General features: G+C 42.3%; 1 long non-coding RNA gene across 1 annotated transcript; it reads left to right on the top strand.

Moving 5' to 3' along the window:
• Positions 1-91: 91 nt before the first annotated feature.
• On the top strand, positions 92-12,501 carry LOC112640484 (uncharacterized). The gene is made up of 3 exons (XR_003124047.2): positions 92-399; positions 7,761-7,928; positions 10,353-12,501. It is a non-coding gene; the product is annotated as an uncharacterized LOC112640484 (long non-coding RNA).
• Positions 12,502-14,048: the final 1,547 nt, after the last annotated feature.

The following is a 14,048-nucleotide window of genomic DNA, read 5'->3' as shown; positions in this document are numbered from 1 at the left end:
GCCCGGCGCCGCGGTGAGGATGGGCAGCCCCAGCAGCCTATAGGCGAGTCTCCCCAGAGGCGGGGCGGCCGGCGCCGCTGGTATCCCGGCACCACGCGGAGAAGGGCAGTCGACGGCACACACGGCGGCGCGAGGTTCGCCGTAGTTGAGTGCCCACGGCCCTTCCCCCTCCAAAGAGCCTGTAGACAGCGTTCAGTCGTGTTCCCCGCAGGTACTTACACCTGTTGCTCTGCGGGGGCGAGGACGGGCAGGTCTGGCGGCACCTGCCCCAGGGCGCTTGTCGCCCGGCTTACAGAGAGGCGGGTGGTCTCCACTCGCGGCGGGAGCGGTGGAAGGAATTCCGTCGGCCCAAGGCCGGCACCGCCATCTTGTCGGTTTTCAAACACCAGGAACCCTATGGTACTGATTCTTAAACTTCTCTCTATCGCGATTCATTTTTTAAAATCTAGGGAAATTCAATGGGATGGTTTTGTTTAGAAAAAGAGAAAAGAAAAAAGCACATGGACCTGTAGTTTCTGTATCATTTCAGGGGATTCATGACTTCCTGAGGTCCGCCTGGGGGAACCTGGCAGGGAGCTCAGGGCCTCCTCACGTTAGTCACGTGCTGCCTGTACTTTTTAAATTGTCTTACATATTTCATCTTTAAGGAAGACTTTTTTTTTTTTTTTTTAAGATTTTATTTATTCGTGAGAGACATAGAGAGAAGCAGGCTCCCAGTGCAGCCTGATGCAGGACTGATCCCACGACTCCGGGATCACGATCTGATCCGATGGCGGATGTTCAACCACTGAGAGCCACCCCGGCGCCCAAGGAAGATTTCCTTTGATTGCTGCGCACTGCGGGCCGAGTGTGGGAGGAACACCCAGCTAGACGGTTTATCTGTATTTCTAGTCCCAATACTATTTGTTTAAGTCCTTCTCACCAAGGCAGCTTTCTAGTCTCAAGTAAACATAATCAGGCTGTATTCGCCTGCTTGGTAGGGTAATGTGCACTTTCTTACTCAGATCCTTGTCATCCTTGTGGAATGTTGTGTGTGGACTGCCACACTTGCCAATTAGTTAGAAACTATAAACAACTTAAATGCCTATCATCAGGCTACTGGTTTAGTAAATTTGATCAATCTATGCTATGGACTGTGCTGCATCTAATGTGCAGAGATGGTCAATATGTAACTTAAAAAAAGCATGTTTACAGTACAACCTAACATTATAATCCCACACGTGTAACTAGCAGGAAAGCTATTTTTAAAACAAATATCTGAAAGGGAACAAGAATTAATGCAACCACTAGAGAGTAGAATTAGGGATAGTGGTGGTGCTTTTCACTGTGTCCTCTACACGTTTTTGAGTTTTTCAATGAACATTTATTTTTTATTTTTTTTTATTTATTTTTTATTTTTTATTTTTATTTATTTATTTATTTATTTTTCAATGAACATTTAAACATTTTATGACACATGAGCATCATCCATGAATGTATTCTTTTTTTAAATTTTATTTATTCATGAGAGACACACACACACAGAGGTAGAGACACAGGCGGAGGGAGAAGCAGGCTCCATGCAGGAAGCCTGACGTGGGACTCCATCTCGGGTCTCCAGGATCACGTCCTGGGCTGAAGGCAGTGCTAAACTGCTGAGCCACCTGGGCTCCTGTCCATGAATATATTCTAAGTGTTTACACTTAAAACAGCAAAACAAAACATAGCAGGCAAACTGTTAGAGGAAGAATTTAATGATTTGCTTATTATTTGGCTGATTGATTGATGGACTGTAGGCTCCATGACCAACATGGGGCTCAAACTCACCACCCTGAGATTGAGAGTCACGTGAGATTGAGAGTCTGAGACTCTCACATGAGAGTCACAGACAGAGACAGCCAGGCTCCCCCTGCTCATTATTTTTTATTATTTTATTTTATTTTTATTTTATTTATTTTATTTTATTTTATTTTATTTTCATTTTTTATAATAAAAACTTAAATAAAACCTCATGAACTGGAATATTTTTTTACTGCAGTATAGAGGATTAGGAACATTTTTTTTTTTTTTTTAAATAGAATGTGCCCAGGGATCCCTGGGTGGCGCAGCGGTTTAGCGCCTGCCTTTGGCTCAGGGCGCGATCCTGGAGACCTGGGATCGAATCCCATGTCGGGCTCCCGGTGCATGGAGCCTGCTTCTCCCTCTGCCTATGTCTCTGCCTCTCTCTGTGTGAGTATCATAAATACATAAAAATTAAAAAAAAACAAGTAAAATTGATTTAAAAAAAAATAGAATGTGCCCATAGAGAAACATGTGTGTAATTTTCAAACAATGTGTGAGTTTTGCCAATACTGGAGAAACGGCACAGACCTACCTCTAAAGTTAAATACACATACACACATGCACACACACTGTGGGCATCAAATTAATGCAGACCCAAATTTTAGGGAATGCATAAGATCTCACACCGTCTTCCTTGAAGTTACAGAGCAGATGCTACAACTTAAAAAAATGTCATTGAGATAAGCTGAAATGACCCAAAGGCCATTTGCCCTGGAAGGCTTTAGTATTTGCACAAGAGCCTTCACAAGGGCAGTGCCTAGCCCTGCATCTCCTCCCCACTCCACCCCAACCCAAGGGGCACTTCTGCTTCCTGTAGAGGGCCCATTCCCATGCAGTTTCTAGGGCTGCCTGTGGCAGCATAGTGGACACCCCTCTCCAGTCTTATCCCCAAGGACAATCTGCAGAAGCCAGCACTTGGAAACAATTCATGCTGCAGGAGGTAGGAGAAAACAATTGTGTGAATCAAAAGCTAAAATCAGACATCAAAGACCACAGAAAACATTTTCCAAGGTTGATGTTGTTGTGGTGGGGGTATTAAAACACCAAAAATCAAAGCTTTGGAAGTGCAATGAGTGACATTTATGATTGAAGCTAACATATATTAGGTACTTTATGTGTGATATAAATATCATATGGATGCCTTATATGCCTTCAATAGCACAGGCTCTGGAGTCAGATTGCCTCAGTGAGAATACTGTGCCTGCAGTTAACCAGTTGTGTGATACCAGCTGAGTAATGGACCTATGCACTTATTCATCCTGAAAAGGAAGGAAGCTCTGATACATGCTACAGCATGGATAAGTCTTGGACACATTATGCCAAGTGACAGACACAAAAGGGCAAATGTTGTATGATTGTACCTATATGAAGTACCTGGAATACTCAAATTCAGAGACAGAAGGTAGAATAGTGATTAACAGAGGCTGGGAATGGAGGGCAATGAAGAGTTATTTAATGGTTAGAATTCCAGTCTGGGATGATGAAAAAGTTCTGGGAATGGGTGGTGGTGCTCATTGTACAACAATGTGAATGCACTTAATGCCACTAAATTGTATACTTAATAGTTAAAATGGTAAATTTTATATTTATGTATTTTTAAAAGATTTTATTTATTCATGAGAGATACACAGAGAGAGGCAGAAACACAGAGGCAGAAGCAGGTTCCATGCAGAGAGCCCAATGCGGGACTTGATCCCAGGACCCCAGGACCTGAGCCAAAGGCAGACACTCTACTACTGAGTTACCCAGGTGTCCCTAAATTTTGTTTATCTTAAAGATTTTATTTATTTATTTGACAGAGAGCATAAGTAGGGGGAGTGGTAGGCAGAGGGAGAGGGAGAATCAGGCTCCTCGATGGAGCAGAGAGCCTGATATGGGGCTCAATTCCAGGACCCTGGGATCATCTGAGCTGAAGGCAGACACTTAACTAAGTCACTGAGGCACCCCCAAATGGCAAATTTTAGATTATTTATGTTTTACCACTACAAAAACTTCAAAAATGCACATTCCCCTTGATTTAATTATTCTGTTTGTAGGACTATCCTAAAGAAATTATTGGATGTACACAAAGTTGCATTACAAGATGTCCATTGCAGAATTGTTTATTAAAACAAGAATTGAAAAAAAAAACAAGAATTGGAAACAACCTACATGTCTATCAGTAGAGGAGATAGTAAATATTGTGGTATACCTGTACTGTGGCATACTGTGCATCTGCTAAGAGTAAAGAAGCCCATTCATCTTGATTCAGGCACACTGTTATTAAAAAACCTGAAAAAACGTGTACACACAATAAATATATATATGTAAACACATTAGAAGAAGACTCGTAAGATGGATAGCCAACTGTTAGCTTTTTATAAAAAGGAGTAAAAGTGAAATAAAGTGATCATCACTTTCTTTGTATATGTCTGTATTCTTTGAATCTTGTACAATGACTATTCATGTATTACGGTTGTTCTGGTTATCTGTTGTTGCATAAGAAATACCTCAAAAGTTAGTGGTATGAAAACAGCCTTTTTATTCTCACGATTTTGTAGTCAGGATTTTGAGCAGGACACAGTAGGCACAGCTTATGTTTGCTGCATGACTGGAGCTCCAGCTCAGGTGGCTCCTATGTCTAGAGATTGCTGGAATTGCTATAATTGACAGAAGTTATGTCAGTACTGGCTGTCTGCAGGTGACTCTTTGGTTCTTCCCTTTGTGTCTCTTGGGACTGGAATATCGAAATGACTGGTGGTGTGCCTGGGCTGGGATGGCTGGAACAGCTAGAGATTGCTGCACATCCACCTCTGTCCATGTGCATAGCTTGAGCTTCCTCATAGCATGGCAGTCTCAGGATAATTAGCCTTCTTAATGGTGGCTGGTGTTCCTGGAGGGAGCTTTCTAGGAAGCCCTTGGGTAGTAGCTTGGATTCTTCTTAGGTAGTCCCACAAAGTCACTTCCACTTGATTCTGTTGCCACATCACTAAGGCTATTCTGGGAACCCCCCCCCCCAATAAGTAATAAGGAATTTGCAGCCGTTTTTAACCTACCACATTTCTGTAATGTTAAAAATAAAGACTTTTTTGTTTAAGATTTTATTTACTCATGAGAGACACAGAGAGAGAGGCAGAGACACAGGCAGAGGGAGAAGCAGGCTCCATGCAGGGAGCCTGATGCAGGACCCGATCCCGGGACCCCAGGATCACGCCCTAGGCCAAAGGCAGACACTTAACCACTGAGCCACCCAGGTGTCCCCAAACAAACTTTTTTTTTTCCAAAACAGACTTTTAACAGGAAATTCAACCTGACCTATGATTATAGTGACCTTCATTCCAGAAAAACATACCTGCCTTTCATTTCTCTCAGCAGTCATTGCAAATGTACAATCTCTTTGGAAATCCTCTACTAGGCCTCTTACTTCCTTCCAAGTTTCTTATGCCATTCTGAAAATTAATGGCATAAGTGGTTCTCATCTTTGGTTGCACATTTGAATCATCTGGGGAGCTTTAAAAATCTTGCTGCCCAAACCAAATACATCAGAATCTCCAGGGGGTGGCACCCAGGTGGTATGGTCTGCATGTTTGTGTCTTCTCAAAATTCATATATTGAGATCCTAATGCCCAGTGTGATGGTATTAGATGGATGGGACCTTTGGGAGTTGCTTGGGTCATGAGGGTGGAGCCCTCATTAATGGAATTAATTTTCTTTCATATGAGACCCCACAGAGCTCCCAAGTTCCTTCCACCATGTGAGGACACAACAGTTGGCAGTTGCAACCCAGAAGAGGGCACCCACCTGACCATACTGGCACCCTGATCTCGGACTTCCAGCCTCCAGAGATAGGAGAAATAAATTTCTGGGGTACCTGGCTGGCTCAATCGGTGGAGCATGCAACTCGTAATCTCAGGGTTGTGAGTTTGAGCCCCACTTTGGGCATAGAGATTACTTAAAAGCTTTAAAAAAAAGAATTTAAAAAAAAATTAAATTTCTATTGTTTAAACCTAGCCAAGCTGCAGTGTTTTGTGGTAGTAGCCCCAATGGGCCAAGACAGCAAGTGTCAGGCTTTTTTTTTTTTTTTTTAAGTTTTAAAGATTTTCAGATCATTCCAGTGTTTATAAGGATCAGAACTCTGGTCTAGGGGATCCTGGGTGGTTCAGCAGTTTGGGGCCTGCCTTTGGCCCAGGGTGGGATCCTGGAGTCCCGGGATCGAGTCCCGTGTCAGGCTCCCAGCATGGAGCCTGCTTCTCCCTCCTCCTGTGTTTCTGCCTCTCTCTCTCTTTGTGTCTATAATAAATAAATCTTTTTTAAAAATAAATCTTTTTTTAAAAAAAGAACCTCTGGTCTAGATTTTGAGTAACTTCTTTAGCACCAGTGGCTTGCTTAGCACTGGTCACCCAACAGTCATTGTTGGCAAAGCAATGGGTTGGCTGTGTGAACCTTGTCATAGAATTGGAAGAAGTTTTCGCTGATGGTGAAGGGCTGAGTCCTTCTTTTCCAAGATTGACTGCCATGCTCCACGGAGGCCCCCTCAAGCTCTGCAGTTAAAGAAGTTTCATCTCAGGACACCTCAGCAGTTGAGCATCTGCCTTTGGCTCAGGGCATGATCCCTCAGTTCCGGGATCGAGTCCCACATCGGGCTCCCTGCATGGAGCCTGCTTCTCCCTCTGTCTGTGTCTTTGCCTCTCTCTGTGTGTCTCTCATGAATAAAAAATAAAAGAAGTTACATCTTTCACCTGCTTGCTGAAGTCAGCTCCAAGGATGAGGCATCTTTGTAGGCAGCTTCTGCTTGTGCTGAGTCTGACTTCTACTCTGTAAGTCCTTTGCTCAAAGGACCTTGTGGTTGAGCAAATGGTTATAAGAACAGAGAACACAGCACTTCATTAAATAACATAAATCCTACAAGCTGCCTGCTTGCTTCCCAGGGGGAAGCTCTATCCTGTTGGAGCTGCCTGATAGAACCACAGGGAACTTGGCAAACCCTGAGTTTCTGGGAGAAGGAGACAGGGGAGCCTTTGGGAAGTAGAAGTCTCATGTGAATGGCTCATCTGTCTGCCAGCAAGATCTCGAGAAAAAAAATGCAAAGGTCTGAGGGGTACTTTCAGCATCTCAAAGCAGGTGGAGTGGACAGAAAGACCTGACAGGGCCAAGGCCCCAGATCCACATCTCTTGTGTTCTCTACCACCCTCCCTACAGCAGAACCTACAACTTTCTTCCTTTTTGCTTTTGGAAATTTCTTCCTGTGGCCAGAGTGCAAGCCTTGCTTCAAACCAACATCCAGAGATTGCCTGGAATAACCTTGATCATTATGCCATTATGCTTCTTTCCTTGGAGATAAATATATTTTTAATACAAAGAACATCAATACCTATGTAACCATCCCTCACAATTAACAAATGTTATGATGTCTATTTTTTTATTTCTATTTTGTAAGAAACTAGGCACCCCTGGACTGCCCACGAATGGAGAGCCTACTTGTGGTACTCATAGCATAGTCAGACTACTTATGTGAGCTTCTAGAGCAAGTTCTTCTAGTCAACAAAGTGGAAGGTGCAAGACCTTTTATGTTGGGGGTTCTCTAGTATTTGGATGACCCTGAGAGAAACATCTGAGGAGGAGGGCCTCCGTCCTGCCCAGGGTGAATTATGTTGTCCCGGAAGATAAGTGTGTTCCTGCCTCAGACCAAGGTGAGGGGCCACTTGTTCTTTTCTTCTCCCCTACACTCCCTTCCCAGTTTTGGAGAGATGAAGAAAGATTACTGTAGAAAGCAAAGTAGGCATGGATAGGTATCTTTGAGGGCCATTTGGTATGGTCTTACCTTTATAAAGGTCTCAATTTTTTTATTTTGAAGTTCTCTCCAGTAAAACATGTCGTTGTGTTCTTGTGTTGGGTGTTAAAAATTCTAGGTGCAAACATGTAAACTATGCCACAATTTTTATAATGTCTTAATTTTCTAGGAGCTTTAAAAAATGTGGAGATGGGTTTTGCCAGACCTCTGAGAAGTCCTGTCTAATCACTGGGAAAAGACAGGATGGACGGTGACCCATCTCATTCTGAGGATAGACCCATCTCATGCCAGTTGTTCAAGCATCCAGACTCACCCACCCAGGCTGACTGAGCTGATTGTAAGTGCTGAGCAGAGTCCAAGAGGCGAGCTCTCCTTCCACCTTTGTTCCACATCCTTACAGGGGATCAAGGAGAGGAAGCAGGGAGCTGGGCCTGGAAGCTTAAGTCTGAAGTTTGGGTATTTCTGAGATTATTCTGCCAAGTTCACTAGGCTAGAAATGAAAGAGGATTTCAGAACGAGTACTCATTTCAGAATTGAAGATCACAGGTTCCTGGAGGGCCCTTTGTATGTTTCTTTAGGAATGTGAAGGTGACTAGCATGTGCAGGAGGGCCAAGTATACGGTCTTCCCCTCCCCTCCCCCCCATGTCATGAGCCCTTTGAAGACCCAGTCTCCAGTCTGTTCCCTGATTTCCTTGATTTTAGCCTGGACAACACACTGTGAAAGAATCCCTGCAAATTCTGGAAGGTCACAATTGAAAAAAATCTTAATGTGGTCCTCGTGGGTTTTTTCTTCTTCCAAGAAGACCGCTATGGCATCTTTGGGAAGACTATCTCAGCTGGAGAAAGGGATAGGCCTCTCCAAGGCCCTTTCACCTCCCATTCTCATAGCTTTAATAGCTAGGGAGGTATTAACAATTGCTATATAAAGTCCATAAAATAGTTTTGTTTGTTTGTTTTTAAAGCTTCCTAACAAGGGAAGAGGAAGTAAAAAAAAAAACAAAAAACAAAAAAAAAAACAAAAAAAACCTCAGGCACAATGGGAAGCAACCCAAACTCCTCTACCTCACTTCCCCTTTACACAAGCACCAAGGGTGCTTCCAAAGATACAAAAATACTTAAGAGGTCCAAGACTACATTTGTGTCCTATAAATACAACCCCTGTTTTCTGGGGCCTTAGGGATACTTAACAAGCTTTATCAAATATAAGTATACAAGAAAGCCTAAATGAATTTTCCAAAGCAGAGTGTAATGAACATCATTTTCTAATCAGTGCAGGAAAAAATATTTTAAGGATTTTATTTATCTGAGAGAGAGAGAGAGAGCGCGCGCACAAGCCAGGGTGACAAGCAGAGGGAGAGGAAGAAGCAGACTTCCTGCTAATCAAGGAGCCCAATGTAGGGCTCAATCCCAGCATCCTGGGATCATGACCTGAGTGGGAGGCAGATGCTTAATTGACTGAGCCACCTAGGTGCCCAGGAAAATAGAAATTAAGAGGAAAATTTTCCTGGCCAGTTTACCAACTCTTGTCTGAAAAAGGAAATAAAAACTGTAGCAAGCTATTTTGAAGTGACCAATGAGAATATCATATATAAAAATTATGGGAAATAATCAAAGCTACGCTAAGAGGAAACTCATAGTCTTAAATGTTTTTATCATTAAACAGAAACTAGAAATTAAATACATTGGGGCACCTGGGTGGCATATTTGGTTAAGTGTCTGACCCTTGGTTTCTGGTCAGGCCATGATCTTATGGTCATGAGATCAAGCCCCACTTTGGGCTCAGCATGGGGTCTGCTTGAGAGTCTCTCTTTCCCTCTCCCTCTATCCCTCCTGCTCGTGTGTGTTCTCTTTCTAAAATAAATTTTTTAAAAAATTAAATGCACTGATATTTATTGAAAGTTTAATTTGTGTGGAAACTGCACTTAAATGTATTTTAATCTTTGTAGTACTTATGAGGTGGACACTAGTTTTGCTCTTTTCAGAATGCTCCATAGTATAACTAGGCCTATCCATGCAATGGCCTAGGTTCTGGGTTTCCTTTTTTTTTTTTTTTTTTAAGATTATTTACTTATTTATTTATTCATGAAAGACACACACACACACACACACACACACACACACACACACAGAGGCAGAGACACAGACAGAGGGAGAAGCAGGCTCCATGCAGGGAGCCCGATGTGGGACTCGATCCTGGGTCTCCAGGATCATGTCCTGGGCCAAAGGCAGGCGCTAAACCACTGAGGCACCCAGGGATCCCCGAGGTGCTGGGTTTCCAAGAGTATTTCACACCTTTGTTGATTCAATTCTACAAACATTTATTAGTATACAGAACTTTAAGGGATGAAGAGATGAATAATTGATGTTTTCTACTCTGTAGGACTCCACCCACTACTCTGTAGGACTCCACATACTCCATTGATGTATGTATTTTGGAAGGGCAGAAGAGGACACAGGTCATAGTATGATTATAACTAACTCTCCCCTTAAGGCACACTTTTAGTGCTAAAAATAAGGTCTAAACAAAGTTCTATGGGAGCCCAGAAGAAAGTGACTTTGACTTTGGTAGCAAGAGTCAACTGCATGCTTGTTGCTACAGTTGAAAACCTTGCTGAGGAGTCTGTGCTTCATTTTCAGGACAGTGGGGAACCACTGGAGGGTGTGTGTGTGTGTGTGTGTGTGTGTGTGTGTGTGTGTGTAAAGACTTTTTAAATATTTTTAATTTTGTTGTTGCTATTTTGTCTTGTTTTTCCCCTTCAGAATGGTTTCTCAGATGTGGAACTGCTTGATCAAAGATGAAAAACATTTTAAGATTCTTAGAACACACTGTCAAATTGCTTTCCATAAAGTGTGCATTCACAGGGTCTTGCTCCCATTGGAAGATGTTGGTGTCTATAAAGGTCCGAATGATGGAAGCTTTTTCCACAGCCGAGGCATGAGTGACGCTCCTTTCCTGAATGAGTTTCCTAATGTTCAATGAATCTAATGTTGAGAGATTCTTCCAGGGTGAAATTCTCGGGGTTCCTCTCTATAGAATGGATTGATGCTCTATAAGTTCTGCTAAGTCTTGGGATTTCCAAATTGATTTTCTGAAGGTTTTTAATTTTTTTTTTTAAACAGAACCACAGAGGGACAACCTGGGTGGCTCAGTGGTTGACTGTCTGCCTTCGGCCCAGAGTGTGAGCCTGGAGTCCCAGGATCGAGTCCCACGTCGGGCTTCCTGCAGGGAGCCTGCCTCTCCCTCTGCCTGTGTCTCTGCCTCTCTCTGTGTGTCTCTCATGGATAAATAAATAAAATCTTTTAAAAAAATTTTATTTATTTATGATAGTCACACACACACACAGAGAGAGAGAGAGAGAGGCAGAGACATAGGCAGAGGGAGAAGCAGGCTCCATGCACCGGGAGCCCGATGTGGGATTTGATCCCGGGTCTCCAGGATCGCGCCCTGGGCCAGAGGCAGGCGCCAAACCGCTGTGCCACCCAGGGACCCCAATAAATAAAATCTTAAAAGAACCGCAGAGAGTGTTCCCCTCTAAAGTAACACTGAATGGATGCAGAGTTCTCAGGTTTTTTCTGCTTTGAAGAAGCTTCATCTCACCTGACTTTATTATTTGAATTTTAGGTAGTTAACCTACAGTGCAATCTTGGGTTCTGGAGAAGAATTCAGTGACTCATCACTTGCCTTGCATACAACACCCAGTGCTCATCATAACAAGTGCCCTCCTAAACCCACCACCCATCTGGCCCCGCTTACCCATCTCCCTCCTTCAACCCTCAGTTTATTCTCTATTGTTAAGAATCACTTATGTCTTGTTTCCCCTTTCTCCTTTTTTTTTTTACCTTTCCCTCCTTCCCATATGTTCATCTGTTTTCTTACTTCAATCCCACATATGAGTGAGATGATACAGTATTTGTCTTTCTCTGACTTATTTCACTTAGCACTCTAACTCCAACCATGTCATTGCAAATGGCAAGAATTCATTGTTTTTGATGGCTGAATAATATTCCGTGTGTGTGTGTATACACCACATCTTCTTTTTATTTTATTTTCTAAATTTACATTAAGGAGGGCACGTGATGTGGTGAGCATTGGATGTTATATGCAACTGATGAAATACTGAACTCTACATCTGAAACTAATGATGTTCTGTATGTTGGTTAATTGAATATACCACATCTTCTTCACCCATCCATCAGTTGATAGACACTTGGCCTCTCTCCATAGTCTGGTTATTGTTGAAAATACTACTATAAACATCAGGGTGCATGTGAGGGGGGAGATAAAAGTTGTATTAAACCAGAAATGGGAATGATAGAAACCCTAAGTAAAGCTTTTTACTCCAATTAAGTCTGATGTTTTCCTTCTTCCCTTGTTACCAATGAACACTGGCTCTTCTCTGTGCTCTGCTGGGAAGCTCAGGCTAGGCTTTGGTAGATAAGGAAGACAGGAAACATAAGTTTGGGTCATCACTGATTGTTGCTGGATTCAGGCTGATTTCTGGAGCAGATGGTCTCTCTATATACTGTTTCCTCAGTTAGGATGATTTCACCTAGAACCTCTGTCAAGCAGTATTTCAGTGTTAAAACCAAAACGATGGGAAAGCTTTTGTGCTCAATTCCAAGCTATTGTCCTCCATCCAATCTGTGGACAAAGAGTGAATTGATTCTGTGGTAAAATCAATGCACTAAATTAGTTTTACACTATCGTTTGAATGTTTTGTTAAAAGAATTACCTAAGTCAGGACTAAAATGTGATGTTAATCGTCCTAAAATTCTGACTGTGTCAAAGCTGAGAAACACTCTTATTGAGTCCAAAGAGAAGAGAGAGAGAGGTAAAAGTGGGAATTTGAGAACTGTGTCCTGTATTAATTTCAGTTAAGAGATTTTCAAATAAAAATTGATGTCTGAACTTGGTTGGTGGTGACCAGCAAATACTGTCTTTAGATGTTTCTTCTAGCTAAAGCCTGCAAGTGGATTATCTTGAAGTTCGCCATAACAACTATCTAACAGTGTTTCTGGCAATCCAAAGACTGTAAAATCCTGTCTGGCTCAGTTTCCTGCAGTGTCCTACCACTGCTTCCCTCGCTGAGAGAGGAGTTATTGCTTGCAACCTCTTTCTGTGTCCCTTCCTGCTCCTCACCCCTGACAGAATTAACTGCTCTGCAATAAAATGTGGGATGGTAAATGGTGGCTTATCATTCTAATAGAGGAAAATGTGTAAATATTAACATTACCAAACACTATTAGCAAGTTAGTTTGGCTACTGTTAATCTAGAGGAATATTTAAATTCTAGAACATTTTATCAAAATATAGGAAGTAGAGCAAAATGCCTTATTTTATATTTTCACAAGAAAGGTAACATATTTCAGATTAATACAAATAAAACATATTTAAATGAAGTGCCATTTAGAGTCAATATTTTGTTTATAATTGGATTTCAAAGCTCGGAGTAAGATCAGAGTAATTTCATACATGTAAAGCCAAACCCTGAGTCATAAATGGCAGGAAATCTGTAGTCCAATAAAGTGGGATGAAACCACAGCTGGGAGAGTGGCAAATAGCAAAGGCTTAGGGTGACAGAAGCCTGGAGGCCAGGGTATCCTCAGGTGAGAGGCAGGGAAAGCAGCATTTCAGACTGGCAGGAGCTGCTGCTTTCTCTGCTCCCTCACCAAAGAGCACAGACCAGAGTGTCTTAACACTGTGTATTTCACCAAATACTGGTTTGAAGACTACACACAGACAACTGCCCCACTGAGTGCAAGAGGATCTATAAGACCTAGGCAAGGACTGAAACTAATCCAGGACAGAATCTAGTGACCATAACAGCCAAGGCCAGGACTAATAGGGGTTCTTTATCTCAGATTCAAATTTGTTCTCTGTTATAATCATCAGGGAGCCACCGGCAAGCTGAGGACAAGAAAATATATGAAAGTAGAATCAATAATGGTCTCCAGAGGGCATACTTCCTTCTCTGAACTTTTCACCAAAGACCTAAAATAGTGGTTCTTAATCTTTTTAGTGGTTTTGAGAACTTGATAAAAGCCATGGATCTGCTTCCTAGAGCATACACATATATACCCAGTTTTGCATACAATATCAAAAGTTACAAGCTTTCCAAATCTAACTATAGTGGCCCTCCAGAACTGCCCTGGCCTGTACAGTAGCTACTAGGTGGCATTTAGCAACACCAGGTGCATTTCACCATCTCAGTAAGTTCTACCGGACAGGGCTGCTCTATAATTTTATGGAAGGTAGGTTAAGAACTCCTGCCCCATATGAGCCTCTGTAGATCTACTGGCCTATATCCTACTCCCAGTAATATGCCGGCTATTTTTTTTTCTGTTTGAATATAGATAAGCCTCAAAGAAACAAAAACGAATACAAACAGTAATTTTGAATAACACAGAAAGTCCATCTAGCTTCAAGTCCCCATTAATAACCTAAACTTAAATAGC

This window comes from Canis lupus, chromosome 6, assembly GCF_003254725.2.
Source record: "Canis lupus dingo isolate Sandy chromosome 6, ASM325472v2, whole genome shotgun sequence".
Classification (NCBI taxonomy): domain Eukaryota; kingdom Metazoa; phylum Chordata; class Mammalia; order Carnivora; family Canidae; genus Canis; species Canis lupus.
This window is presented reverse-complemented; position numbering and strand designations above follow the sequence as displayed.